This window comes from Anguilla rostrata, chromosome 3, assembly GCF_018555375.3.
Source record: "Anguilla rostrata isolate EN2019 chromosome 3, ASM1855537v3, whole genome shotgun sequence".
In the NCBI taxonomy this organism is placed as follows: Eukaryota; Metazoa; Chordata; class Actinopteri; order Anguilliformes; family Anguillidae; genus Anguilla; species Anguilla rostrata.
In genome coordinates, this window is record NC_057935.1 from 54,729,149 (window position 1) to 54,738,442 (window position 9,294).

Consider the following 9,294-nt stretch of genomic DNA (forward strand, 5'->3'; position numbering starts at 1 on the left):
GGTTCCCAAATGTGGTTCTCATGTAATGACTAGTAATCAGAAATGAAGTTATGGACCCTTAACTGTTCCACTAGTACTTTATCTCATGTTCAAAGCTACATAGTTGGGAAGAACATTTGGCCACTTGTCCCTTCACCTCATCTCCTGCTCTCAGGGGAACAGCTGGGGAGTCACAACACTCACAACCAGAACATATTTTCCCACAATCTTTTGGACTTTTTCCAGAGCTTCTGTAACCTTTTTTGTAGTTTTGGCCCAGAATTAGCTGAAATACTCCTAGCAGAGTTTGACAAAGGCATTGTATGACATCAATATAACTTCCTTCAAATGTAAATTTAAACCCAATGGTGACTTTTGTGGGACTCCACTTCCCAGCTTACCTTGCACCTACCATTACTCTACCATGTGTGCAATTCCAACCTCACCCTCTAATAACTCTAATTATACTATCATAAGAATCAAGGCAATTTTGAAAAGGTTTGCACAGCAAGATCTTCCCCGGTGATCACAATATTGGCTATTAGTTAAGATTCCACCTTGTTCCTCATGAGATATTCTAGTATTTTAAACAGATGTAAACTGACAGGCCTGTAGTTTCTTCCTATATATGGGCACTATATCATCCTGCTTCCAGTCATCAGGCATTTCTTCAGTCAGTGGTTTAAAAGTGATCCCTCATACAAGCATGGTTACCATGTAACACTCCTTGCTTATTTTAAATGCACTTAGCCTCTCCCTTAACCTTCCTTTTCCTGCTCCAGTATTGACACTAAGGATTACTTTTAACATCTTGGGCAATTTTCCTGTCAAAGGGCCTTTAAGCTACCCATATTTCTTTTTTACCCTTAGGATGCATATTACAATATTCTACCTTATTTCTCTCAGTACTGTCCTTTTTATATATCTCACAACCTTTCTTCTTATGCCCCAAACTCCTCCACAAAAATGTATTCATCCACTGCAGACTGCTTTTTCTAAAGTTACCTTGTCTGAATTGAAAATTGTATCGTTGGAGGAGGCGGATTTAATTTAACAAAATATAAAAAGTGCTACCGTGACCTTGGCATTAAGGGAAATAGTACACCCTATTTGCGGGTGTTTGTTACTGTCCTGTTTCTTACCTAATGTAATTTAGGCAAACAGCCCGGACATGGATCTTCGTGTCCAAATGACAGTGATGGAATATTACCTGAAAAAGAAGAGTGCTGTTACAATATGGAGTCGTAGTGATTCAATAAAATAAAGGTCTGAGCTGCAGATTTGATTGGGATATATTTCTTTTTGCTGCAAGTGTTATGTTCTTACTAAATATACAATGGTGACGTCAATTGGATAGTGTAACATAAAAACCATTCAATCAATGTGTTACCATATATATATATATATATATATTCACGACCCAGAGTTCTTGTATTACTCAGCATCTCACAGGATATGAAATTCCTTTTTGTGTGATAGTATATCACTGTGATTCAATAACTATTCCTGCTATTCACACAGGATCAATAGCTCCATTTTTCTCCCACTATTATTTATCAGAGTATCTTGCCACTTTGGTCCCCGGCTGGAGCCTCAGCTGCGGGGATTTAAGTTGAATGTTATACGAGTTGATGGTCCTCCACGGGGAGCGCCAGAGAAAATCACACTGCTATTGTTAATATTCAGGAAAGAGTGTCCACAGAGTTTACATGGCTACTTGAAAAGGTCAGGCGTAGAACCCTTAAGGTAACAACAGCGAGACAAAAAAAGAGATGCGCAGGTTGTGATACTTAAGAAAAATATCAAGTTTCAATGGGAGACTTCTTAAAGGAGCTTACAGTAAGGACAGTTATTCCTAGTGACATATGCATGACACTGTGGGTTTCAAGACTTGCACAGGTTTTTTTTCCATATAGAGGTAGGCACAGGTTTGATTTATCACAGAGTGTTCTGGTCCCTCAGTGTTCCTTCCTGTCCTCCCACAGGTAAGGTTGTGTTTAAGTTAGAATGAGATAACAAAAGATGTCTTATAACACATACACTTTTTAAAGAATTAAAAACTTAATAAAGAAACCATAGGGTTTCCTGTGGGTGTCAGAGGATGAGTTTAATTACAATGGGAGATCCAGCCAATCATTTGTTCTTTATTTATTTTCATATGAGATGAGCTGCCAATTAAAATGTAAGAGGAAGAGGAAGAAGAAGAGGAATTCACATGTGTATGTTTTGTCCCTAAAACTGAACTGCAGCAACATATATTTGCGCAATGAAATGACAAACACATATTAATGTGAGTCATTTGGTTAACCTTGAAGTTGTGTACACGACAGCTGGCAACGCAATGTTCCCCAAGGCACAGAATATATTCTGCAATCCAAGAGAAAAAAGGGCTACAGTGTCTTTTTACTCAAAGCAAGCTAGGTTTGTCTGCTGACCACGTTTAATTATCTCCACAGGGGTGCATAATTTCAGCTTAAAGCAACCGTTCACTCTCTGTGTTTTCTGAGTATTATTTCAGGTTGCATGTTTTCATTGGCCCAGTTTTTGTCTGCAGTGAATGAAGGATATTTTAGATATGAGATTTGGATGACCTGTAGACTGTACAATGGCTGGTTGGGGCAATTGAGAGTTATGGACTAATGCAGAAATCACACTTCAAGTAAGTTCAAGGTATCTTATATACACTGTCACTGTATTTCATTTTCACGGTATGTCTTTTTCTGTGTGTGTGTGTGTGCCTGTGTTGGTGTTTGTGTGTGTGTGTGTGTGTGTGTGTGTATGTTTATGTACAGTATGTACATGTAAATGGCTATGTGTGTCTCTGCACTTGTTGCTCATGGGTGCAGGTGTATGTTTTTGCAGGCATACAGGTGCAAGTGTTTTTGTATGATTGTGTATATATGCATGAACAGCACATGTCCTTGTTTGTGCGTTCATGTGTATGAATGTCTCTGTGCATGTTATATTATGTCAGTTCTCCAGTGTTGGAATAAAATGTATCATGCATTATGGCTGTAAACACACCAGAAAACACACCAGAATTCAACTTTTACAACACTCCATGGAGCGCTATTATTTGAGCTGAAATTGTAAGTGTCTTAGAAAACAATTTATGTTAAATGTAAATAATTGCAGAACAATTTCTCTGCAAAAATACTATTTCCCCTGCAGCCACACTACTTGAAAAAAAAAAACCTTCAATCAGATTAAATGGCATAAGTTGACAGGTATGGTGTTTCTTGAAACTGAGGAAGGTGGAATGCAATATTGCACTGTTTCAGCACTGAGTCATAGCAGATGTGCCAAGTGAACTAATCCAATTACACTTTTCTTTACCCAGCCAGTTGCATTGATTATGGCCTTTCTTGTAATTTCCTTTTTAAATATTTTTTTTTTTCTCATTAATTTGAAATGGAATGACAGGATCCACAGAAAAATCCAAAACCATTATGAATCTGCCAAACAGCATGTCACTGAAAACATTTTTATCACTTTTCAACGTTCACGTATGACAAGTCTCATATTTTCACAAAAGTGATAAAGGTGAAATGAGTGAGTGTGTGGTGGCATTGTTCCAATTTCATGTGATTCATCCTCACAGCTCAGGCTGACAATGATTAAAGGACAACAGAAAAAGATTTTTTTTTTTTTTTTTTTTAAACTGATGATTTTTCCTACTTTAAACGTAGCCACACAATTGTAAGTGTCTCTGTTGGGTTCAGTTACATTTAAAGACCACTTAGAGAAGAAAGAAAAAAAGATATTCATTTGTTTTTTTTTTTCTTGGTTGAAAGGCTCAGTGAGTCACTGCAGGACTGACAGAGTGGAAGCCAGCAAGGACTTTCAACAGCATCACCCCCTCGACTCTCCCACCCAGCATGGCTTGAGCCACTGCTGTAATAAACCTCAGATTATTATTGATTTCAATAACAGCAAATAAGATTACAGCCTGGCGAGTTACTTTGTAACCATTCAATCCATTTAGGAGCTGACAGACAGCCAGTCGAATCATAAGTCCCAAGAGGGATTAGACACCCTCCCCCCCCACCAACAACAGCACCACACATACACCTCATCCACCCCTCCCCCTTCTCCTCTAAGGCCGCAGTGTCGTTTCTGTGTTGCTTGGTGTGAAGTGGAGACGGGAGGGCTGTAATCAGGAAGGGGAGGGGGTGAAGCGGCCTTTGTCTCTCAGCTCTCGAGCGCATGACACTCCAGTAACTGCACACAGCAACACACATGCATTGCACACGCTCAGAGTCACCCGGCAGTACCCTCGCTTCATATCAGTCCACTCCACACTCCAGAGCTCCTCTCTGAGGCGGCATCATGGGTCTGTAACTGGTGCCACAGCGGAGCTTTAAATGTTCAGCTAGAATTGCTAATAGCCCGCTGCACGATCACAGACATGCTAGCAATATCACGACGCAACAGGATCTTATCGGTCTTTTTGAAATGTTCATTTTTCCTCACTCTATCTCTCCTGCCCATCTTGCCTTTCTCTCTCTCTCTCTCTCTTTCTCTCTCTCTCTCTCTCTATCTCTCTCTCTCTCTCTCTCTCTCTCTCTCCTTTCATGGGTGATATGGGATGGAAGATGGCACCAAAACATGGTGACTTTGTGGAAGCTCTCTTGTTTGTTTATCAATTATATGTGTTGATGAGCTCTGCACTTTTTGATTCCGATGTCGTGATCACACTCTGACTCTGACTGACTCTCTCATTGCGTATACATCTCTGTGAGTCTGTCCTCACAGTTTACGCTTGTTTTCGGGACATGACGCGTTTCAAAATGGCCCACTCACTCACACTCACCACCGCCTTTCCCCCTGGAGCGAGAGAGGCTATTCGAGCATAGCTTCCCGCCCTTCGAAGGCTCCCCATTTCACTTTTTACTCCCCCGCCCATTCGCAGGCCAGCTGATTTCGCAGGGGTCACAGGGTTGAGGATTAATCAGTCGATGTTCTGGGTGAAAAAGGTGAAGGGCTGACCCATCACGCACATTAATAGGTCGCTGCTGTATGGGAATGGAGTCGAGTAATTATCCAGAATGGTACTCGGGGGGGAATGGTATGTGGAGGACCCAGGTACTCCTCCATCCTCCTGGAGTTCACTGATGACTGGAGGTGAAAGAGAAGCAGGAGCCGTCCTTTCCCTTACTCAACGCTTTACTTTGGAGTAGAGCCACAACAGAGAGTCAGCTGTGTCTGTATTTACTCTGACAGAGGGGGAGTCAATCATGTGTGAAGCTTATATGATTGGTGGGATAGAGATATGGGGGTGGGTGTTGAAGACTGTCTCTCCTGTGCTTCCTTGTAGACTCAACTCTGACAGAGGCCCCCAGGCCAGTAATTGGCTCTCAGAGATAAATAATTGGCTGACATGCTACCACAGGAGTACAGTGTTCAGCCAGACCTAATTACCCTGACAATTTCGGGGCTTCCCACAGAAAGACTATAGATGTGTCAAAGGCGTGTGTCTCCTTCCAGAATTGGTTCTAAAGAGAAGCCTTTCACAGGACCTGTTTACTGACATAATATTTAACAAGGAACAAATGGAAAATGATGAAAAAAGAAACATATGGCATCTCTACCTCCGAACATAATTTTACACCAATCACAAATACAAAGCAGGAGATTGTGGATTTATGCATTTGTACTTTTAATATGAAAATGAATCAGCACTCAGTCAAAGCTTTGAAAAACATTTACCCATGGAATAACTACAAATGCACCATGCATCTTTACAACTGTTAAATTTGTAAAGATGCATGGTGCATTTAAAAACACCTATGATTTTACTTTTATTTTAATGCCACAAATGCACTGTATTATGCAGTCTTAGTATTGAATTAAAATAACACACATTTAATTTTGTAATTTTTTTCACATTTGTTCTCTGGAATAACAAATAAATAAATAACATTTCTTTCAGTTCCTTCATGGTCAAGGACCAACAAATAAATTGTTGCTGACACAAAAAAAAAGAAAGAAAAAAAAAGAAGCAAGTTGTGGCTTAAAGTTCATTTTTGTGGTTCCCTAGCAACAGAGGAGGATCAGGACAGTATTTTGCTCAGTGAGGTAGCAGGAGTGGAAGCAAATCAGGGGAGGGTTTGAGCACGCATGCTGGATGACTTCCATACGCAGTACACACAGGTAAGTTTTCACCAGGAGTATTTTTGAGCAATCACATCCTGAATACCTCCAAACTCCATTTGGAACTCTAACTCACCACATAAGCTATGAGCAGCTTATCCATTCCAGAGTGGAAGCACTCATGAATAGCAGTGAGTAGTAATTGTGGGAATGTGCACACAGTTCTTATAAGCAATTCTTGTCTGAGCTGAGGCATTAGATCTGAGTGAACTGATGCACCCCACAGGTCAGACTGGCTGACTGTTTCCAACTGCGGCTGAGGGTCATAACAGCAGTCGTAGGATTGCCTGGGGGAGGAGGGTTTCGGGGGCGAAATGCTCAGCATTGACTCCTCTGGTCAGCCTGGCACCAGCTGCAGCAGTTGCTGATTTGTTGAGTGTAATGGAGGAACATTAAAATGCATTAAGTTGTGGACAAGAATGGACACTGCACATTCAGACCTAGGGGAGAAGAAACCGATAAGAAAGAAAATGTTAGAAATTCTGCACTCACAGCATCGCTGTTACCCGAAAATAAATACATTTTAAAAAATAAAAAATGGGGGAATCAGTAAGTCGACTATCCCTGTATCAGCTTTTTCGTTCTAATCGATGCAAACAGGAAATGGCCGACAGTGCGCGATCAAACTGCAGACACTAGCACCGCGCATTCCGCACTTTCATCTCGCGGGCAGGGAAAAACCTGTGATCTCACCCACAGCCACCTGTCTTCTCTGATGGCCAGGATCAATACCGGCTCACTGGGCGTAATGTCAGCTCCCATCGATGTACTGCAGGTGCGAATATTAACCACTGAACGCACAGCGTTTATGAATCAGGGCAAAGGTCTCGTCACAAAGAAAGAAACCACATTAGAACATTCAAAGCAAAGAGCAACAGGGTTTGTGGGGACATGTACATCAAAATGTCCCCAAAACAGAGATTACTGCCAACCCAACCGACCAAAGAAATTTCTGTAAAAGGAGAGCTCCAGGCCCAAAAATACTCAGTCAGACAAAAAAAACAAAAAACAAAAAAACAGTAGAGGCAGTTAATTGCACAATTAGCTGCTATAATGTTACTAATGTATCAGTTAGCTGCACAGTAAAATTAAAACCAGAAGACCATGTAGCCCTCACGGATGTCTCTTTTGTCAGTAATCTAAAAAGAACACTGGTGGAAGGAGCAGATGGAGTTACTATTTTTGGAAAAAAAATTACTTAACCACCAAGTCTGCCATAGAGCAGTAAAATAATATTGTACCTACTTTAAGAGCAAAAGAAGAAAAAATAGTTCAGGTCCAGGGTTTATTGAATATTTGTCCTTAACTTTGCCTAACAAATATTGCATACACATGTGCTGTTTTATTTCTTCAGGAATGTTTTGGGGTGTTCATTTTGAATTCATTGCTGAAATAATAGCTGAACTCACAGACACATTATAAACATTTGTCTATGAAGATATTTATGAGTATATGCATGAATGTGTGAATGTATGTATGAGCATGTGTGGCCCTGTAAATGTGTGTTTGTCCGTGTTTGTACTTGGCAGGGGCAAATTCCCCCGTCTCTTTTGTATCCATCAAATCATTAACAGAAGACAGACATGGGTAGGGAAGAAAGAAAAATGGGAAAAAGGAAATCTTTATTAAGTGAAATTCATTAAAACTATTTGACCATGTACACACAGCAGAACAATGGAGCTCATCTCCACTCCCCCTCTTTCCAGCTCTTCTCACTTTGCTGGCTCACTTCACTCCACCTCCACTCCAACTCCGAGTCCTTAATTTGGCTGCACCTCCAAACAATACTTGGGTGGAGGGAAGTGCAATGCTGTCAGGCCATCAGACACTCATACCCATGGAATCCCAGGCCAGCTCCCATCCCTGGAAGAGTAGTGTGGTGGAAATTCTATCTGTATCCACCGGCGGTGAGAAGAGACACAATATATTCGGTTCAAGCTTTAATGTTTACAAACAAAAGCATACATGAGAACACTCTTACCCAGTGTCCTGAGTTGCAGCTTAGGGACTTTCTCTTTTATGGGGGTTTGGCTCTTGTAAAACTGATAATTCATGCTAGGTGATTTGAAGCTGATAAAGGCTATCTAAGACGTTGCAGCTGTGTGCATCAAGGATAAATTCTTGTGGTTGGGGGGTACAAACCTGGGCGGCTGAGGAAGGACAAACAAACATGTCCTCAGGCACACAAGGTTCTGCACCTGTTCTTTCCCAACCAGCAATTTTCCATTAATATATACACAAGCATAATTTTTCTATCACAGTAGTCAGGATTCCAGTCCAGGATTTCCCCATTGCCATGCTTCACCACTCCACGATGCTGGCTGTATTTCTTCTCCTTTCCCCCCCAGATTCACTGTCCACAGGTTGGAGACCAGAGTGGGGTATTTCAAAAAGCAGGATAACTGCCCTGAGTAAAACCCAGAACAGCTCTTTTTACTTTAGTCCATGATCCAGATTTGGCAGGGTTCCAGGTTTTAGTGCAGTAATCCAGCTAACTAATCCTGCGTCATGAAACAAGGTCCTGGTAAGCTCACACCATTCACCAAAAGTTAAAAAGAATGTCATCCAACAATTACTCTCAAAATACTCCAGGTAATAGCCAATCAGGCCAGACATATACAGCCACTGATGACCTCATCCAAGGAGTGCTCTGCTTCTAATGAGGCCACACCTTTTTTTTTAAAAACCTACAGTGCCTGGCTACAGGGGTGCCCAGTTTCCTCAACCCCATAACTTCCAACTAATTACCAGGCTGGCAGGCCCATGTTGTAGCCTTTCACTACTGATGTACATATCTGTGTGAATGCTACAGTATCTGTGCGCATGACTGTGTATGTGTGTATATGTAAACTTTGTGTAGTATAGTATAATGGGTAAGGAACTGGTCAGGTATTCTGAGTTTGTGAGTGTTTATGTGCATGTTTGTGTATGCGTGCGTGCTCTCCCTTTGACAGGATGAGTCACAGAGTGTGGGGTGTCCTACAGTGTGACTTGGCAGTGATGGTGACATTAGCATGTTTATTATAAGCTGGCTGCGGCAAAGGCCGGGTCAGTCAGACATTCAGCTCACTGGATCTGCTTCTCACAAGGAGACAAATAGGCTCTCCACACATTCTCCATGCTGTCCAAGTGCATTCATATCTCACTCCTCAAAGAGATGAA